Below are 18,023 nucleotides of genomic sequence, written 5' to 3' on the forward strand. Positions count from 1 at the left end.
CTCTCTCACTCCTCCTCCCTCACCCACCTCACCCCTCTCCCCTCAGCCAGCACTACACTCTCAGCTCCAGGCCTGGCTTTAACCACTGAGTCCACAGAGATGAGGCTGGATTCCACACCGTCCTGCTCCAGCCCTGACCTCTTGGGCCCCTGAGGTCCTGGGAAAGGGATCCTGAACCGGACCCTGCTCAGGAGAGTGAGAAGTGGTGGTGAGATGCTCCCACAGGACCTGCTCCCAGGCTGGCCTTATCCCGGTGTGGGGGCTGGGATTTCCTGCCCGGAAACACGATGCCTGGACACAATGGGGGTTATCAGTCACCATCGGGGGATCAGGACCACAGTGGGAGCCCTCTACTTAGCTCTTGGTTTTCCAGGCCTTTCCTCTGTGAATCTTTACTTCCGTGGAAGCTCTTGTTTTAGTCTTTTCCAAGATGGAAACCCTTCCCCCAGCTTCCTACTCCTCTGTCATCATGGGTCAGCTACCTTTCCCTTCCCATCCTTTCCAACTTTGGGTCTAAGTTAACTTAAACTGATAATTAACAGAGCCTAGGTAAAGAAAGTGTTTCCACTATTTCTGATCTTTATTTTTCCTTGTTTAAATTATGGGTGAAATTGATGTATTAGTTTAATGGGCTTCCATGATGATGATAATAATTCTATCAACTGAGCCAGTTAATAAATTATACCTGCATTGAGGTTTAAGTTCTTAATCTAAGAGTTTATTTGGCTTACTTAATAGCCCTAAATAGAAAGTCTTTCTATTTTGCTAGAAACCAAAATTATTTAAAAAAATAAAGTAATAAAAGAAAACATTTTAAAAGAGGTGTAATTTATCCTGTGGCCAGTCTTTTTTTTTTTTTTTTTAAGATTTTATTTATTTATCTGACAGAGAGAGATCACAAGTAGATAGAGAGGCAGGCAGAGAGAGAGAGAGAAGCAGGCTCCCTGCTGAGCAGAGAGCCCGATGCAGGACTTGATCCCAGGACCCCGAGATCATGACCTGAGCCAAAGGCAGCAGCTTAACCCACTGAGCCACCCAGGCACCCTATCCTGTGGCCAGTCTTAATAATTAATACAAACAGCAGAATTGTTTTCAAAAAATTTATGTTGCAAAATACTAGCAATCATTTACTAATACCTATGTATCAAGTGGCTTACTCATGTGAGCTCATTCAGTCCTCAGGACGACCTATTTTATGAACGACAAAACTGATCCTCAGAGAGGTTGAATAACTCACTGAGCTCACTCCAGATGTAATTTCAGAGCTGGGTTTTGAACTCCCCCTGTGTGACTGCGAAGTTTGTGCTTTTGACTCCACACTACACTGCAGCCTCCCAAAGAAGCTGCCACTGCTCACATCTAGCAGCAATCTCTAATATGATTGTAGATCTTGGGCGTGGCTTTAGGTCTGAAAACTTGTCTCCCATCCGTACCAAGCCTGACATCAACTTCTCAAAGCTCACCACCCTTGCCCACAGGACTTTCATGGCTCTCACTTCAGAAAAGAGGATGGCGTTTGTTCCCGCAAACGCTCCTATAACTGAAACGAAAAACTGAACTAGACCACAAAGAAAGTATCAACAAGTTAAACAATGGTATGATTTTCCTGATGTGTATCTCTACATCTGGGATCATATATGTGATATGATAGCGGAGCCTTTCCAAACGATTCTTGGGTTGTTCTGACTTTTCTGGAATAAAAACACCATGTTCATCTATCTACCTGTTGGGGAACTGGGTTTTGACTTCTCCTACTTCCCGAGAAGGATGTGGGAAAAGAAAAATCAAAGAAAAGGAAAAGAAAGGAGGAGAAGGAGATGGAGGAAGAAAAGTGCACCTACTCAGACATGGGAATAAAACCAACCGAGAAGATGCTGTCCCGTCGCTCCAGTGGGGTGATCCCTGAGCAGGCTTCACTCTGCTCTCCCCTGAAGAAGGGTGAGCTGCTGTGGGGTGGGAGCACCCTCCTCACAAGGGAGGAGTCCCCACATGAGGGAACCCCCTCCCCAGGGGGAGGCCTGCTCTGACTCAGGAGGGAGTGGGCCAGACTTGTACCTCCCTGCTTATCCTTGGATTCTGCAGGGACCCATCTCACAATGACTCAGATTAGCTCTCACTGCCCTCAAAGTCTGAGCAATTGTCAGTGCCTGCTGTGGGTTAACACCCCAACAGTCAATTTAAATGGTTTAATTAATTTTTGTGACCTCCAGCCAGCCTGCCTGAAGGGCGGACCCCTGAGGTCATGGTGACACATGTGCCTGCAGCTCCCCGGACCTCTGCCGTCTCTGTGTCTCTGCAGGACCTCGGGTCACATTAAGGGCCACGGGTGGTGCTTCAAGGAGCGGTACCCCCAGAACACGGTCCCTGGGAGAACCCGATAGGGAAGGTCCCCAGCACTTTTCAAGAAAGGAGCAGGTCTGCAGTCAGAGGAACCCCGTGCTGCACCCCTTGGGTGAGGTGATCTCATGCAAGCGAGTGCCTCTGTGGTCTCCACCCAAAAAAAAAAAAAAAAAAAAAAAAAAACAACTGTGGGTCCCTTTGGAGTACTATGAAAGCCATGTGTCCTGGGTGAGCTCAGAGGTTTTTCAGGGGGATCCAAATGTGTCTACCACGAGATTTCCTAGAGACTTCGGAGTTTTGGCGAGGGAGCCTTCTTCCCATGCCTCACATAATCTGCTCAGGGTTTGTGGAGTTCATAGCCTAGGAGCTCGGGGGTGACTGTTATCCTGCAAGTCCTTGGAGGTCACGTGACCCGGACAAGGAAAAGTCCAGTGCCGGACTCCAGTTCTGCTTCATCCAAAGAAACGGCTTCGATTCAACCATGATGAGGAAATTTGGCTTACTCAGTGGGGACGGTTGCGTCAGCCAGATGCAGAGAAGCTGGATACCCAATGATGTCAACTCACTCGGGTCTCAGGCTCAAGGGTGGCCCAGGAGTGAGGTACAGGAAGGGCTGCTCCCATGGTTACTGAGAGCACGGCCGCCCCAGCTTTCGTCCTCCCTTCTGCCAACTCCCGTCTTCCCTTTGGAGGTGGCCCAACCCCACCTTCCCCTGTCCAGGGTGAGGGCCGGGGCATCCCCCCTGGGTCAGCTGGCTCAGCCCAGTCCATCATCTCAAAATTCAACACATGCATCATTCAATACCAGGCCAAGGACTTGCGTCTGAGAGAAAAGAGCCCTCTGCCTCCTTCCATGGCCTTCTGGCTAAAAATTCTCACTCACACTAGACAGCGGATAAAGTGTGCCATCCTTGACAATGAGGTCCTGAGCCCTTTGATTCCTTGTCCTCAGTTCTTACGTCAGTAAAGTCCCAGATGTGATTAAAAGTAAAATGGGAAAAAAGTGGCTTGGAAGACATAGGAGATTTGTTCCTGCTTCTCTACTTAAAGGATAACTTTAAGGACAGGGTCTGATCTCTAAGAATTCTTTGGTTTAAATAATGTGTGCTTTGGGGCGCCTGGGTTGCTCAGTGGGTTAAGCCTCTGCCTTTGGCTTGGGTCATGATCTCAGGGTCCTGGGATTGAGCCCTGCATCAGGTTCTCTGCTCGGCAGGGAGCCTATTTCCCCCCCTCCACTTGCCTACTTGTGATCTCTCTCTGTCAGATAAATAAATAAAATCTTAAAAAAAAAAATACTGTGTGCTTTGGAAAGTCATAATCTTTTCAAAGATTAGTTTTCATTGCCTTGAGGAAAGTGCTATAGTTTCATTTGGCAAATGGGGGCATTGGGAAATAGAGGTAAAATTATTTCACAGCTTCAAATAGGAAACAAAGACTGGACTTGAAGTTCTTCATAGTTATAGTTCTATCCTATTCCTTGAGGAGGAGGCCAAGGGATTAGAGGGGTCTTCAGTTGTAAAAACGTGTGTCCCGGACAATCAGTGCTAGATTTGTGGCAACATACAACAAAAGCTTCACGAATGAATCTGGACCTAACAGCTGCACTTCTTGGAAGCTCTTCTGGGAAACTGATGAGAGCTGTGAGCAAAGATACCATTAATGATGTTCATCACAGGGCTGCCTCTCATACCAAAAAATTAGACATAGCCCGAGTGTCCAATGATAGGGAATCCATACCTGCGAGTCATCCGTTATGTACGATCGACAGTGACACTGTTGGAAGTGTATTGTCAGACAAACAAGGTATTGTTAAAGGAATCAGGCAGTATGTAGAGTATGACCCCAGTATTAATTTTTAAAAGATGTATATGTCTTTAGACATTACAGGGATATTATTAGAGGGATATTATTCCTGGGTAGTTTAAATTTTTTTCCTTTATGCTCTCTAAATTCTCTGCATTAAATATGCATTGGTTTTTTTACTAATAGGACACGGTACATGGCACAAAACCAGTACCCCAGAAGATAGCTAAGATTCTAAGTCCTGGGTGAGAAAGAGCATGACCACTTACTTACCAGACTCAACAATTTCAGCAAGGACCGCAATAAGTCATTTAATTTGTCTTCATGCTTAACACTTCTTCACCTGCCCACCACCCAGCTTGGGGCAGGGGGCACAAACTCCTGCTGGGATGCATCTCTTAGAGTTTAGTAATTTTATGAACACCTTATGTTAGGTACTACTTATAGGTTCCATACATTACCTCCCATGACATATGTAACAGGAGGTAGTAAGAATGACAATAACAGTAGCTGAAACTGGTTTCTACTTATTTATTTATTTTTAACGATTTTATTTACTTATTTGTCAGACAGGATGAGAGAGAGAAAGCACAAGAAGGGGAAGGAGCAGAGGGAGAAGCAGGCTCCCCACTGAGCAGGAAGCCCAAAGTGGGACTTGATCCCACTCAGATCATGACCTGAGCTGAAGGCAGACGCTTAGCCAACTGAGCCACCCAGGCGTCCCCACGGGTTAAGCATTTTACCATGTTAAGCATTTTACATATATTAACTCACTTTTATTTCTCCTTGACTCCTCTTTCTCTCATGTGTCCCAAAAGATCTGTCAGCAATGGATCCTGTCACTTCCTCCTTCGCAATCTGTATAAATGCTAATCGTTCCTTGCCATGTCCTCCACTGCCCTTTGAAGACACCTGACTCTTTTGAGCCTGAATCACTGGGCCTCCCGGTTGGTTTTCCTGCTGCTGCCTCCCTGCAGTCTTTTCCAACAGAGCAGTGTGTTAAAATGTAAATCAGATAATTTACTAATCTGCTCAAAATCTTCTGATGGCTCCCTTTCCTGCTCAGAAAAAAAGCCAAATTCCTTGTAACAATCTATAGGCTTGACATGATCTTCCCCACTCTTCCTCTGTACGCCCCTAAATAAAACATCTTACCCTCTGACTTCCTCTTTTATCCTACTTCTGTGTCACTTAGCTTTGCTCAGAACTGGCTTTCTTTCCTTTTTTCAAAAGTTTATGTACTTTGGGACACCTGGGTGTCTCAGATGGTTAAGCGTCTGCCTTTGTCTCAGGTCATGATCTCTGGGGCCCTGGGATAGAGCCCTGCATCGGGTTCCCTGCCTGCTTGCCCTCTCCCTCTCCTACTGATCTCCCTGTTATGCTCTCTTGCTCTCTCTGTCCAATAAATGAAAAAAAAAAAGTTTATACACTTTTAATAAAAATTGTATACATTTAAGGCATAAAATGTGATTTGATACACATACTCATAGTGAAATGATTACTGCAGGCAGGCTAATGAACATATTCTCACTTAATTATCTTTTTTTGTGTGATAAGTGTCCTTCATATCTACTCTCCTGTGTCTTCCCAGAGTTCAGTATGGTTTTACTAAGTATAGTCAACATACTTGTGTACTTACTACACCTCTAGACCTGTTCACCCTACCCGATTGCAACTTTGTGCCCTTTGCACCTTATCTCCCTACTCCACCCTCCTCAAGTCATCCAGCCCTGGCAACCACCATTCTACACCCTGCTTCTGAGTTTGATGTTTTTTGTTTTTGTTTTTTTGGATTCTACATATAAGTGAGACCACACAGCATTTGTCTTTCTCTGTCTGGCTTATTTCACTTAGGATAGTGTTCTCCAGGTTCATTAGTGTTGTTGCAAATGGCAACATTTCCACCTTTCCTGGAGCTGAATAATATTCTATCTGCATGCACGTGTGTGTGTATATCACATCTACTCATCCGTCTGTGGACTTAGGTTGTTTCCAAATCTTGTAGCTGTTGTGAATAATGCCACAGTAAATAAGGGAGTACAGATATCTCTTTAGGATTCTGATTCATTTCCTTTGGCTCTATACCCAGAAGAGGAGTGACTGAATCACATGAAAGTTCTACTTTTAATTTTTTGAGGAATCTCTATATGGTTTTCCATAATGGTAGTTATCAGTTCACTTTCCCACCAACGGTATAGAAGGGTTCCCTTCTCTCCACCCCTTTAGCAACACTTGGCTGTCTCTGGTCCTTTTTTTTTTTTTTTTTTTTATTTGACAGACAGAGATCACAAGTAGGCAGAGAGACAGGCAGAGAGAGAGGAGGAAGCAGGCTCCCCACCAAGCAGAGAGCCCGATGTGGGACTCGATCCCAGGACTCTGGGATCATGACCTGAGCCGAAGGCAGAGGCTTAAACCACTGAGCCACCCAGGCACCCCTGTCTCTGGTCCTTTTGACAACAGTCATCCTAACAAGTGTAAGGTGATACCTCATTGTGTTTTGATTTGCTTCTTCCCGATGATGAGTGACTTGAGCACTGTTGACCATTTGTATGTCTTCTTTAGAAAAATATATATTCAGGTTCTTCCCCCCCCCCTTTTTTTTACTGGGGTTTTTTTTTTTTTGCTATGGAGTTGAGTTCCTTGTATACTTTGGCTATTAACCTCTTATCAGATGTATGGTATGCAAATATCTTTTCCTGTTCTGTAGGTTGTCGATTCTTACCTTTGATGGTTTCCTTTAACGTGCAGAAGACTCCAGCTGGATAGAGTCCCACTTGTCTATTTTTCCTTTTGCTTTTAGGATCAAATAAAAAAAAAAATCATTGCCCAGACCAATCTCAAGAAGCTTGTCACCCATGTTTTCTTCTAATAGTTTTATTAGACCTTACATTTAAGTCTTTAATCCATTTTGAGTTGATTTTTGTGTGGAATGAGATAAGGGTCCTATTTCACTCCTCTGCCAGTTTCTCCAGCATCACTTACTGAAGAGCCTGTCCTTTCCTGATTGTGTATTCTTGACACCTGTGTCAAAGATCAATTGACCATAATGTGTGGATTTATTTCTGGGGTCTTTATTCCACTCTGTTGGTTTTTATGTCAATGTCAAGCTATTTTGACTACTATAGTTTTGCAGTATATTTTGGTATCAGGTAGTGTGGTTCCTCCAATTTTGTTCTTTTTCCTCCAGACGGTTTTGTTCATTCATGGTCTTTTGTGCTTCCATGTGAATTTTAGGATTGTTTTTCTATTTCTGTGAAAAAGGCAATTGAAATTTTGATGAAGATACAATGAATCTGTAGATAGTTTGGGGTTATATGGGCATTTTGGTAGTATTAATTCTTCCAATCCATATGTTATATCTTTTTTTAAAGATTTTATTTATTTATTTGACAGAGAGATACACAGTGAGAGAGGGAATACAAGCAGGGGGAATGGAAGGAGAAGCAGGCTTCCTGCTGAACAGGGTGCCCAATGTGGGGCTCGATCCCAGGATTCCAGGATTGTGACCTGAGCTGAAGGCAGATGCTTAATGACTAAGCCACCCAGGTGCCCCCCCCCCCCCCCATATAGTATATCTTCTCATTTATTGTGTCTTCTTCAATTTGTTTCATCAATGTTTTTGTTTTCAGTGTACAGATCTTTTATCTTTTTTTTTCTTTTTTTTTTTTTTGGAGAGAGAGAGAGAGCATGTGCATGTGTGAAGGGGAGGGACAGAAGAAGAAGAAGAGAGAGAATCTTAAGCATGCTCCATACCCAGCATGATCTCATGACACTAAAATCATGACCTGACCCAAAATCAAGAGTCAGATGCTTAACCAATTGAGCCACCCAGCTGCCCCAGATCTTTCACCATGTTGATTAAATTTATTTCTATTTTTTTGAAGCTATTGTAAATGGGATTGTTTCTTTAAAGTATCTTTCTGATTTTTCATTGTTAATATGTAAAAATGCAATTGATTTTTGTATATTGATTTTGTATCCTGCAATTGTACTAAATCCATTACTAGTTTTTAACAGATTTTTGGTGGAGTCTTTAGGGTTTTCTATATTGTGTCATCTGCACACAGATACTTTTAGCTCTTCCTCTCTAATTTGGATACCTTTTATTTCTCTTTCTTGCGCAATTGCCATGATTCAGACTTCTGATACTATGTTGAGTAAGGGTGGTAAGAGTGGGCATCCTTATCTTTTCCTTATCTTGAAGGAAAAGCTTTCAGCTTTTTACTATTGAGTGTGCTGTTAGCTGTGGGTTTGTCATATTTGACTTTTATTATGTTGAGGTACATTCCTTCTGTGCCTAATTTGTTGAGTCTTTATCATGAAAAGGTATTGAATTTTGTCAAATGCTTTTCCTGCACCTATTAAGATGATCATGTGATTTTTTATCCTTCATTCTGTTAATGTGGTGTATCACATTTATTAATTTGCATATTTTGAGCCATCTTTCCATACCAGGGATAAATCCCACTTGATCATGGTGTCTGATCCCTTTAATGTGCTATTGAATTCTATTTGCTAGGATTTTGCATCTAGTTCATCAAGGATATTGGCTTATAATTTTCTTTACCGTAGTATCCTTGTCTGGCTTTAGTATCATGGTATGCTAGTCTCCCAGTGAGTTTGGAAGTGTTTCTTCCTATTCAAAATTTTGGAAGGGTTTGGTATTAATTTTTCTTTAAAAGTTTGGTAGAATTCACTAGTGAAGACATCAGGTCCTAGGCTTTTATTTTGGGGGAGGTTTTGATTACTAAGTCAATCTCCTTACTGTTATTGGTCTGTTCAGACTTTGTTTTTTCATAACCTCATGGCAGGTTGTATGTTTCTAGGAACTTATCCCTTCTAGGTTGTCTAATTTGTTGGTGTGTAAATGTTCATGGTAATCTCTTATAATCCTTCAGCTTTCTGTGGTCAGTTGCAATGTTTCCTGTGTCATCTCTAATTTTATTCAACTGAATCTTTTTTGTCTTAATTACCCTACCTAAATATTTGTCTCTTTTATTTTTTCAAAAAACCAATTCTTAATTTCATTTCTATTGTTTTTCTAGTCTCTGTTTCATTTATTTCTGCTCTGATCTTTATTATTTTTATGCTATTTTAGGTTTAATTTGTTCTTCTTTGTCTAGTTCCTTGATGTGTGAAGTTAGGTCTTTTCTTTTTGTTCTTAATGTAGGCATTAATAGTTATAAACTTCCCTCTTAGTACTGCTGTATCTCATAAATTTTGGTATGTTGTGTTTCCACTTTCATTTGTCTTGAGATATATTTTATAAATTTCCCTTTTGATTTTTTCTTTGATCCATCCAATTAAACCACATATTCAGACATACGTGGTTTAATTTCCACATAGTTATGAATCTTCCAATTTTCCTCTTGTTCTTGATTTCTAGCTTCATACCATTGTAGTCAGAAAAGATATTTGGTATGATTTCAATTTTCTTCACTTTCCTAAGGCTTGTTCTGTGGCCTAACATAAGATCTTTTTTGAGGAATGTTTCATGTGTGCTTGAAAAGAATGTGTTGGATGATTTTCTGTCTGAATGATCTACCCATTGTTGGAAATGGGGTATTGTAGTCCCTTACTTTTGATTATTGCATTGCTATCTATTTCTCCCTTCAGTCTGTTAATATTTGCTTTATATATTTAGGTGCTCAAATATTGAGAGTATGTGTGTATTCATATGTATGTATGTGTGTGTATGTTTACATAATATATACATATATATTATATAAATAAAATATTTATATATATATATATAACAATATATAAAAAATATATATGGTTATAGGCTCTTGATCAACTGACCCCTTTATCATTATATAATGACCTTTCTTTCTTTTGGTAGTTTTTGACTTGGAGTCTATTTTTCTGACACAACTATAACCCCCCCTGCTCTCTTTTGTTTACCTTTTGCATGGAATGTCTTTTATCACCTTTTTACTTTTGGTCTATGTGTATTCTTAAAGCTTAAATGAGTATCTTATAAGCAGCCTGTTGTTGTTCATAGTATTCCCTTATCCTTTTTGTTTCTCAAAGATTGGTAGATATATCTCCCCTTTCATTCCCGACTGGAGCTGCAATTTTGTTTTAATGCAAAGATAATGTGCGATGATGGAGCCTTGAGACATTTTTATTCAAGAAAACCAAGTATCTGTGGAAATTAGTAAGGTTTCTAAGGAACTAATTTAAACTATGGAACAAGTAAGATCGCCTACCTTAATGAAGGTTTTTTCCAGCCGTGCTGGCCTCAGTTCCTAAGAACTGTCTTACAGACTGGGAAAGTCAGAGAGAGCATCTCTGTTATCAGGACTCTCATAGCACTACCAGAGAAGGCATGAATCAGCACATAGAGCAGCTGGGGATTATCTGATAACATATGGAAACATTTTATGGGTAGAAATAATTTGAGAGGGAGTTTGAAGTTGTCCTGAAATTAACCATTCTTATTCATTTCCGTGAAAAAATCAGAAAGGGCAGAATTTACTAACTCCTTATTGCTTTCTTGAATTGTTTTCAGAAAAGCAGTTTAGAAGAAGGAAGGAAAAAATCAAGGACTTCTCAATTCACACAAACCACATAGCACAAGCAAAGCTGTTAATTATTAAATATCTAGCTAGGGATTGATAAGCCCTTATTTCAGAATGAGCTAGAAGATTTAGGAGAATGGCAATATGGGCCTAAGTATTGTTACTGATTAGGGGATATCCCAGTGCGTTCAAAATATAACCAGGTGAAGTTGAATGTGTTACCTATTTTTTTTTTTTTAAAGATTTTATTTATTTATTTGACAGACAGAGATCACAAGTAGGCAGAGAGGCAGGCAGAGAGAGAGGAGGAAGCAGGCTCCCTACTGAGCAGAGAGCCCGATGCGGGGCCTCGATCCCAGGACCCTGGGCTCATGACCTGAGCTGAAGGCAGAGGCTTTAACCCACTGAGCCACCCAGGCGCCCCTACCTATTTTTCTTATAACTGAACAAGTTAAGATAATCTATTCCTACTAAATATGGTAAAACTGGTTCTAAATCAGACATCACTCTGAGCTTTACCATAATACTAAAACTCAAGTGTTCGTTCCATGGGGGCAGAGATTTTGATTGTTTTATTTCATAGCTGTGTCCCATAGTGCTTTGTACCATGTAGGCACCCAATGGATAGTTGTTGAATAAATGAATGATTGGTAATAGCTGCCTGTCATGAAGATTCCACTGCTTTTTGTTTTAATTTTTAAAAAGATTTTATTTATCTTTTTAAAAATTAAAACAATTTTTAATTTGTTAATCCAGTGATTAACAAATGATCCAGTGACTCCAGGATCATGACTTGAGCCAAAGGCAGTGACTTAACTTACTGAGCCCCCAGGTGCCCCACTAAGGTTCCACTGAAAACAATAATAATAACAGAAACCTCCTTTTTGTTGGAGAGCTATCCTAGTTCAAAGGCAAAATAACCTCTCCTAGCAACTTCCAAAATGCAGCTACAAACGGGCCCCCCCACCCCGAAGGATTCGTCCCCTGAGTGATGAAGCACCCTAATTCAAGGTTCCAAAAACTCAGCCTGTCGGAAATATCAGAGTCTTAAAACAATCATGTTTAAAAACATTGTTGTTTTAAGGATTTTCTTTGATTTAAATGTTGTTTCTCTTGGAAAGGGCTTGTTATTTTTCTAAGCAAGTTAGGTCATTAAACTGGGCATACTGGGAAAAAGGAAAATTAAAGAAGACATTTAAAAACAGAAACTATGGTTACTTTATTATATATGTCTTGACAAGAGTTTCTGGTGCCTTAGAGTTAATTTTACCAATAAATGCTCTTTATTAAAAATAGACTGAAAATATAATTTGAAATAAAGAATTTTAATAAGATGTTTAATCATACCTTACTAATGGCTAGTAGGAGGAGTGCTTGTTCTAATGAATGTAACGTACCTGAAATATATACGACAATCATTAAAAGTAGGATGTTTATTACTTTTGTTGTGGGTGTAGCCTATCCTTATTTCACATTTTATTTTGTTCATCAGGGATTTTCTGAAAAAATTTTTTTAAGATTTTATTTGTCAGAGAGAGGGGACACAAGAAGGAGGTAGTAACAGGCAGAGGGAGAGGCAGTCTCCCCGCTGGGCAAGAAGCTGGATGTGGGACTCCATCCTAAGATCCTGGGATTATGACCTGAGCCAAAGGCAGATGGTTAACTGACTGAGCCACCCAGGCGCCCCCTTCATGGATTTTCTAAAGGTAGTTTGATTCTTTAAAACATTGCATTAAAATATCATTTCTCTTGATTACTAAGCTTTTGGGTTTCCCTAAATTTTGTGTTTGAGGCAGGTGCCTGGTCCTTGTGGGTGACTCTGTGATCCAGGTATGATTTAATCAGATTTTCCAGTGTGCCCCATGCCTGATCCCCTTATGTGGAAAACTGTTCTGCCCTTGACCTTGTGGAGAAGCAGCATCATTAGAGTCATTTTGTGTTGAAGACCACAGTTCTTCCTAATCACTCTTTTTTTTTTTTAATATGTGATTTGAACTCTTCAACCATATTTTTAAAATTTTAATTCCAGTTAACATGCAGTGTTATGTTTCGGTTTACAATATAGTGATTCAGCACTTTCATACATCACCTGGCATTCATCAGGACAAGTGCCCTCCTTAATCCCCATCACCTATTTCCCCCCATCCCTCACCTACCTCCCCTCTCTGGTGACCATCAATTTGTTCTCTGTAATGAATTTTTTTTATTTATCTCTAGTTCTTTCTTTTACTTTGTTTCCCTTTGCTTGTTTTGTTTCTCAGATTTCACATATGAGTGGAAACATATGGTATTTGTCTTTCTCTGGATGACTTACTTGGCTTAGTGTTGTACTCTCTAGTTCCATCCATGTTGTTGCAAATGGCGAGATTTCATTCTTTTCTGTGGCTGAATAATGTTCCATTGTATATAGAGGCAGCACGTCTTCTATATCCATTCATCAATCAATGGACACTCGGGCTACTTCCATATCGTGGCTATTATAAATAATGCTGCTATAAACATAAGGATGCACATATCCCTTTGAATTAGCGTTCTTATATTCTTTGGGTAAATACCCAGTAGTGTGATTGCTGGATCTTAAGGTAGTTCTATTTTTAGCTTTTTGAGGAACCTCCATACTGTTTCCCACAGTGGCTGCCCCAGTTTGCATTCCTACCGAAGTGGAAGAAGGTTTTCTCCTCTTCTCCATGTCCTTGCAAACACCTGTTGTTTTTTGTGTTGTTGAATTTAGCCATGTTGACAGGTGTCAGGTAATATGTTATTGTAGGTTTGTTTTGTTTTGTTTTTTAAGATTTATTTATTTGAGAGAGAGAACCAGCAGGAGGGACAGAGGAGGAAGGAGAGAGAATCTCAAGCAGACTACACACTGAGTGCAGAGCCCAATGCGGGGCTCCAATCTCAAAACCCTTCAATCATGTCCTGAGTCCAAACCAAGTCAGATGCTCAATTGACTGCACCATCGAGGCACCCCTCATTGTGGTTTTGATTTGTATTTCCCTGATGATAATTGATGATGAGTATCTTTTCATGTGTCTGTTGGCCATCTGTATGTCTTCTCTGGAGAAATGTCTGTTCATGTCTTCTGCCCATTTTTTAATTGGATTATTTGTTTTTGGGGTGTTGAGTTTTGTAAGTTCTTTATGTATTTATGTATTATGTTTTATAAGTTCTTTATGTATTTTATGTATTTATGTATTATGTATCTTTATGTATTTATGTATGTATTATGTATTTATGTACATAATATATGTATTATGTATGTTTATGTATGTATTCTTTATGTATACTGTTTATCAGATATGTCATTTGCAAATATCTTCTCCCATTACATAGGTTGCCTTTTAGTTTTATTGTTTCCTTTGCTGTGCAGAAGCTTTTTATTTTGTCCTAACAGTTTATTTTTGCTTTTATTTCCTGTGCCTCAGGATACATATCTAGAAAGAAGTTGCTATTATGGCCAATGTCAAAGAAGTTACTACCAGCATTCTCTTCTAGGATTTTTACGGTTTTAGGTCTCACACTTAGGCCTTGAAATCATTTTGAATTTATTTTTGTGTATGGTTTATGAAAGTGGTCCAGTTTCATTTGTTTGCATGTTGCTGTCCATCACTAATCATTCTTGATGGACTGTTTTGGTCATCTCACCCAAAGACATCTAATCAATGGACAGTCCAGTAACCACTTATAGGGCAAGGCTTGAAATGATGATCAATCAGATTCCTTTTTTTTTAAAGATTATTTATTTACTTATTTATTTGACAGAGAGAGAGAGATCATAAGGAGGCAGAGAGGCAGGCAGAGAGATAGGAGGAAGCAGGAGCGGAGAGAATTGATGCCAGACTTGATCCTGGGACCCCGAGATCATGACCTGAGCTGATGGCAGAGGCTTAAACCACTGAGCCACCTAGGTACACCCAGATTCCTTTTTGATGGAAAAGATCCAATAATCTTAAAATATAGAAATTCAATAAAAGTATTTAGAAGTGAAATGAAATGATTTTTGGAATTTGCTTTAAATCGCTTTTTTAAAAAGAGAAGTTAGCAAAATTTTAATAATTGAAAGGTAGATGATGGGTTTTTGGAGTTTCATTATTCTCTCTCTATTCTTTTTTTTTTTTTTTTTAAGATTTTATTTGAGAGAAAGAGAGTCAGAGAACGTGAGTAAATAGAGTGGCAGAGAGAAAGGGAGAAGCAGACTCCCCGCTTAGCAGGAAGCCCTATGTGAGACTTGATCCCAGGACCCTGAAATCATGACCTGAGCTGAAGGCAGACATTCTACTGACTGAGCCACCCTAATGCCCCTTCTCTCTCTATTCTTATCTATTTAAATTGAAGCTATTATAAAACGAAGCCAATGAACATTGAGAGTAAAAGCCAAATATCTGTATCAAGAGTTGCTATTAGGTAGGATCCTGGGTGGCCACGATAAGCCATTGGCATTCCAAAGCTAGGAGGGATTTAAAAGAATGAGTAAGCCAGAGCCCCTGGGTGGCTCAGTTGGTTGAACATCCTAATCTTGATTTTGGCTTTGAGGATTGGGTCCCCACTCCCAGCCCTTGCACCTAGCCCCTCCATGATCCCCAACACTGAGCCCCCACACTGAACCCCCGTGCTGAGTCCCCACATGTAGCTTGGAGTCTACTTGTGCCTCCCCCGCACTGCTCATGTGCGCATGCTCTCTCTCTCTCTCAAATGAATGAATAAATAAAATCTTAAAAAAAAAAAAAGAATGAGTAAGCAGAGGAAGTTGGTCAGCTTATAGAAGAAAATGGTGCCATAATTCAGAAAGGCAGCTGCCTGAGGAGGATGACCTCTGTTCCTTGTAGATTGCTTGTTCTTGGTTCCTTTTCCCATAGGGCTCAGCCATGCTATAGCTTCTGCCCTTGAATCCCTATTCTATTGCTGATTCTGTGATGTCTTGTGTTTCTTTTTAAAACTTGATTCCTCTTTTCTTGAGCTACCTCCAGTTATTTAATTAAAACAATTATTTATATTTGTTATAGTCAGAATCTGCCCAAGTAGAGTTACCCTACCAATCTTGGAGTCAAATGGAATTCAGGATCTCCTGGAGGGTTAGGAGAGACCCTTGTGGGAAACAGGTTGTCAGGTGATCAAAGCTAATTTGATCTGCCTTCTAGGTAACAAATGCACTGGGAGAGAATTAAAAGTAGTTTCCCTAAGAGGTCTTGACAGTGAACAGGCAGAACTAATAGACAGTTTGCCATGATAGTTTCCTGGGGAATATGTTGCTCTAAGAAGTAAATATGGTCATTGACCAGTCAAGTTGACCTACAGGCTCTGTGTGCGAGGCCAATGTTCTTGCCTGAGGGGGTCTTCCATTTTGAGTGCTATAAAAGCAAGGTAATCTCCCATTTGGATAAAGATGAAAGACTTGGAGGACTACCCTTTTGCCCTTCAATTTACCACAAAGAATAAAGGGTTTCTAGGCAGGATGAAAGAAGTAATTTAGGGAAGAAGTCAGGAAAAGGATTTCAAAAGGAAGTGTCAAGAAGCTAGTTACTGGGGGAAGTTAGAGCAAAGGTAAAATAAGCAGAATCTGATGCCTGTGGTAGGGCAAGTCTCTGAGCAACAAGTTGAGATTATCTGAATGCATCAAGACCACCAAAGGCCGACCGACCAAGGCAACCTCATTGTGGGAGATCTTGCTAGAGCTAGAAGATATAAATGTAATTCAGGGAAATCTGGATTGGAAAAGAATATATACTTTTGCTTCAGAACTGAGAAGAGGAGGAATAACCCACTTTGCTCCTTTTGGGAAAGTGAGGTGGTGCCATATACTTCCTGGGTTAAGGAAGGTCATGTTCTCATAGAACAAGGAACAGACATGACAAAAGTGAACATAAGTATCTGTAAGTTTAAAGAAGGAAGTAATAATCACGCCCCACCACACAGAAAGAATCACTGTAAACAACTTAGTTTCATAGCTTTTTTCTATGCATTTTCGAGATAAGATATATTGATTTTAAGTGCCATTTCATTCAGGAATATTCACAAATCACTTAATTTAAGAAGAAGCATTTAATGATATATAATGTCTATCCCTGGATGATTTATTGTCTGTCTTCATCCCCCCCCCCCCCAAAAAAATTCCAACAAGTTAGGTCATTTAACATGAAGCCTAAAGATGAATAAAAATAATTTCTCAAGTTCTTTAGCAATGAAAAGGTTCATTATGTCATTCTATGCAATACTGCTTTTGTGGAAAGGGAGAGAAAAGACCTTTTGTTTAGTAATTCTCTTGGCAAAGGGTCTTCACTATGTAATAAGCTTAGCCATTGTTAGAAAAATCTGGACAAGAACAGCACCAGTTATTGTTATAAGTGATCGTCAAATAAGGCAAGAGATTCCATATGAACTGTAGGTTAAAGGATATGGCTCAAGAAGTATGTTTCTTGGTACTGAAAGAGGAATGGAACCAGTATTCAGCTAAGTTAACACTTAAGGACTGTGTCACTTTGGATGCAAGTGATAGAAATGCAACGCAAGTGATATTTCAAATGCAAGTGATAGAAAATTCTAACTCATTTGTATTAAATATTAAGTACATGTAGCATTACAGTGCAGGCCCAGATTTGGTTAATTGAGTGAACCAGTAATGTCAGCAAAGACCCAGATTCTTCTCATCTTCTGGCTTTGCCATCCTAGGGATACTGGCGTGATGGTGAGGTCAGCTCTTCTCACAGCTGTAGGTTCACAGCAGCCATTCCTAAACATGGCAGTAACCAGGGAAGAGGAGCCTATGTTTTCTGAGGTGACTCTATTGAAGAGAGGGGAAATTTTCCCATAAGTCTCCACCTACAGACTTCCCTTATGTCTTGTTTGGAGGAAGGTTATGTCACATGTCCATATCTAAACCAATCATAGACCGGAAGTAGCCCAATCATGGTCCACACCCTGGGTTTGGATATGAAACTAGCTGTCTTTGAAGTCCATGACTATGTAAAGAGATGGAGATGAGCCAAATTGGGGTAGTACTGGAAAAGAGGAAGGGAGATGTCGGTAGTAACCAACAATGTCTCTCACAAGGGTTAAGCGATCTCTGAGCTACACAAGGTCCCAGACGACGCAGACAATCTACCAAATTTCTGAATATGGCTCCTAACAGTGTAAGGGAAGTCCTGTTCCTTTGTGCATGTGTGTTATTAATTTTGATTCTTTAATCACTTAGAGCATGTCTTCAAATAATATCCAAGAGAAGACCATTGGCTGATTATTTCCTGGGCCCCTGACTATCTGAGCACGTCTTTCTATTGCCTTCATTTATCAGTGACAACATGGCTAGATGTAAAATTATAGACCACAATCCTTTCCCATCAAGTTTATAGATATGGTTGCA

This window comes from Meles meles, chromosome 1, assembly GCF_922984935.1.
Source record: "Meles meles chromosome 1, mMelMel3.1 paternal haplotype, whole genome shotgun sequence".
In the NCBI taxonomy this organism is placed as follows: Eukaryota; Metazoa; Chordata; class Mammalia; order Carnivora; family Mustelidae; genus Meles; species Meles meles.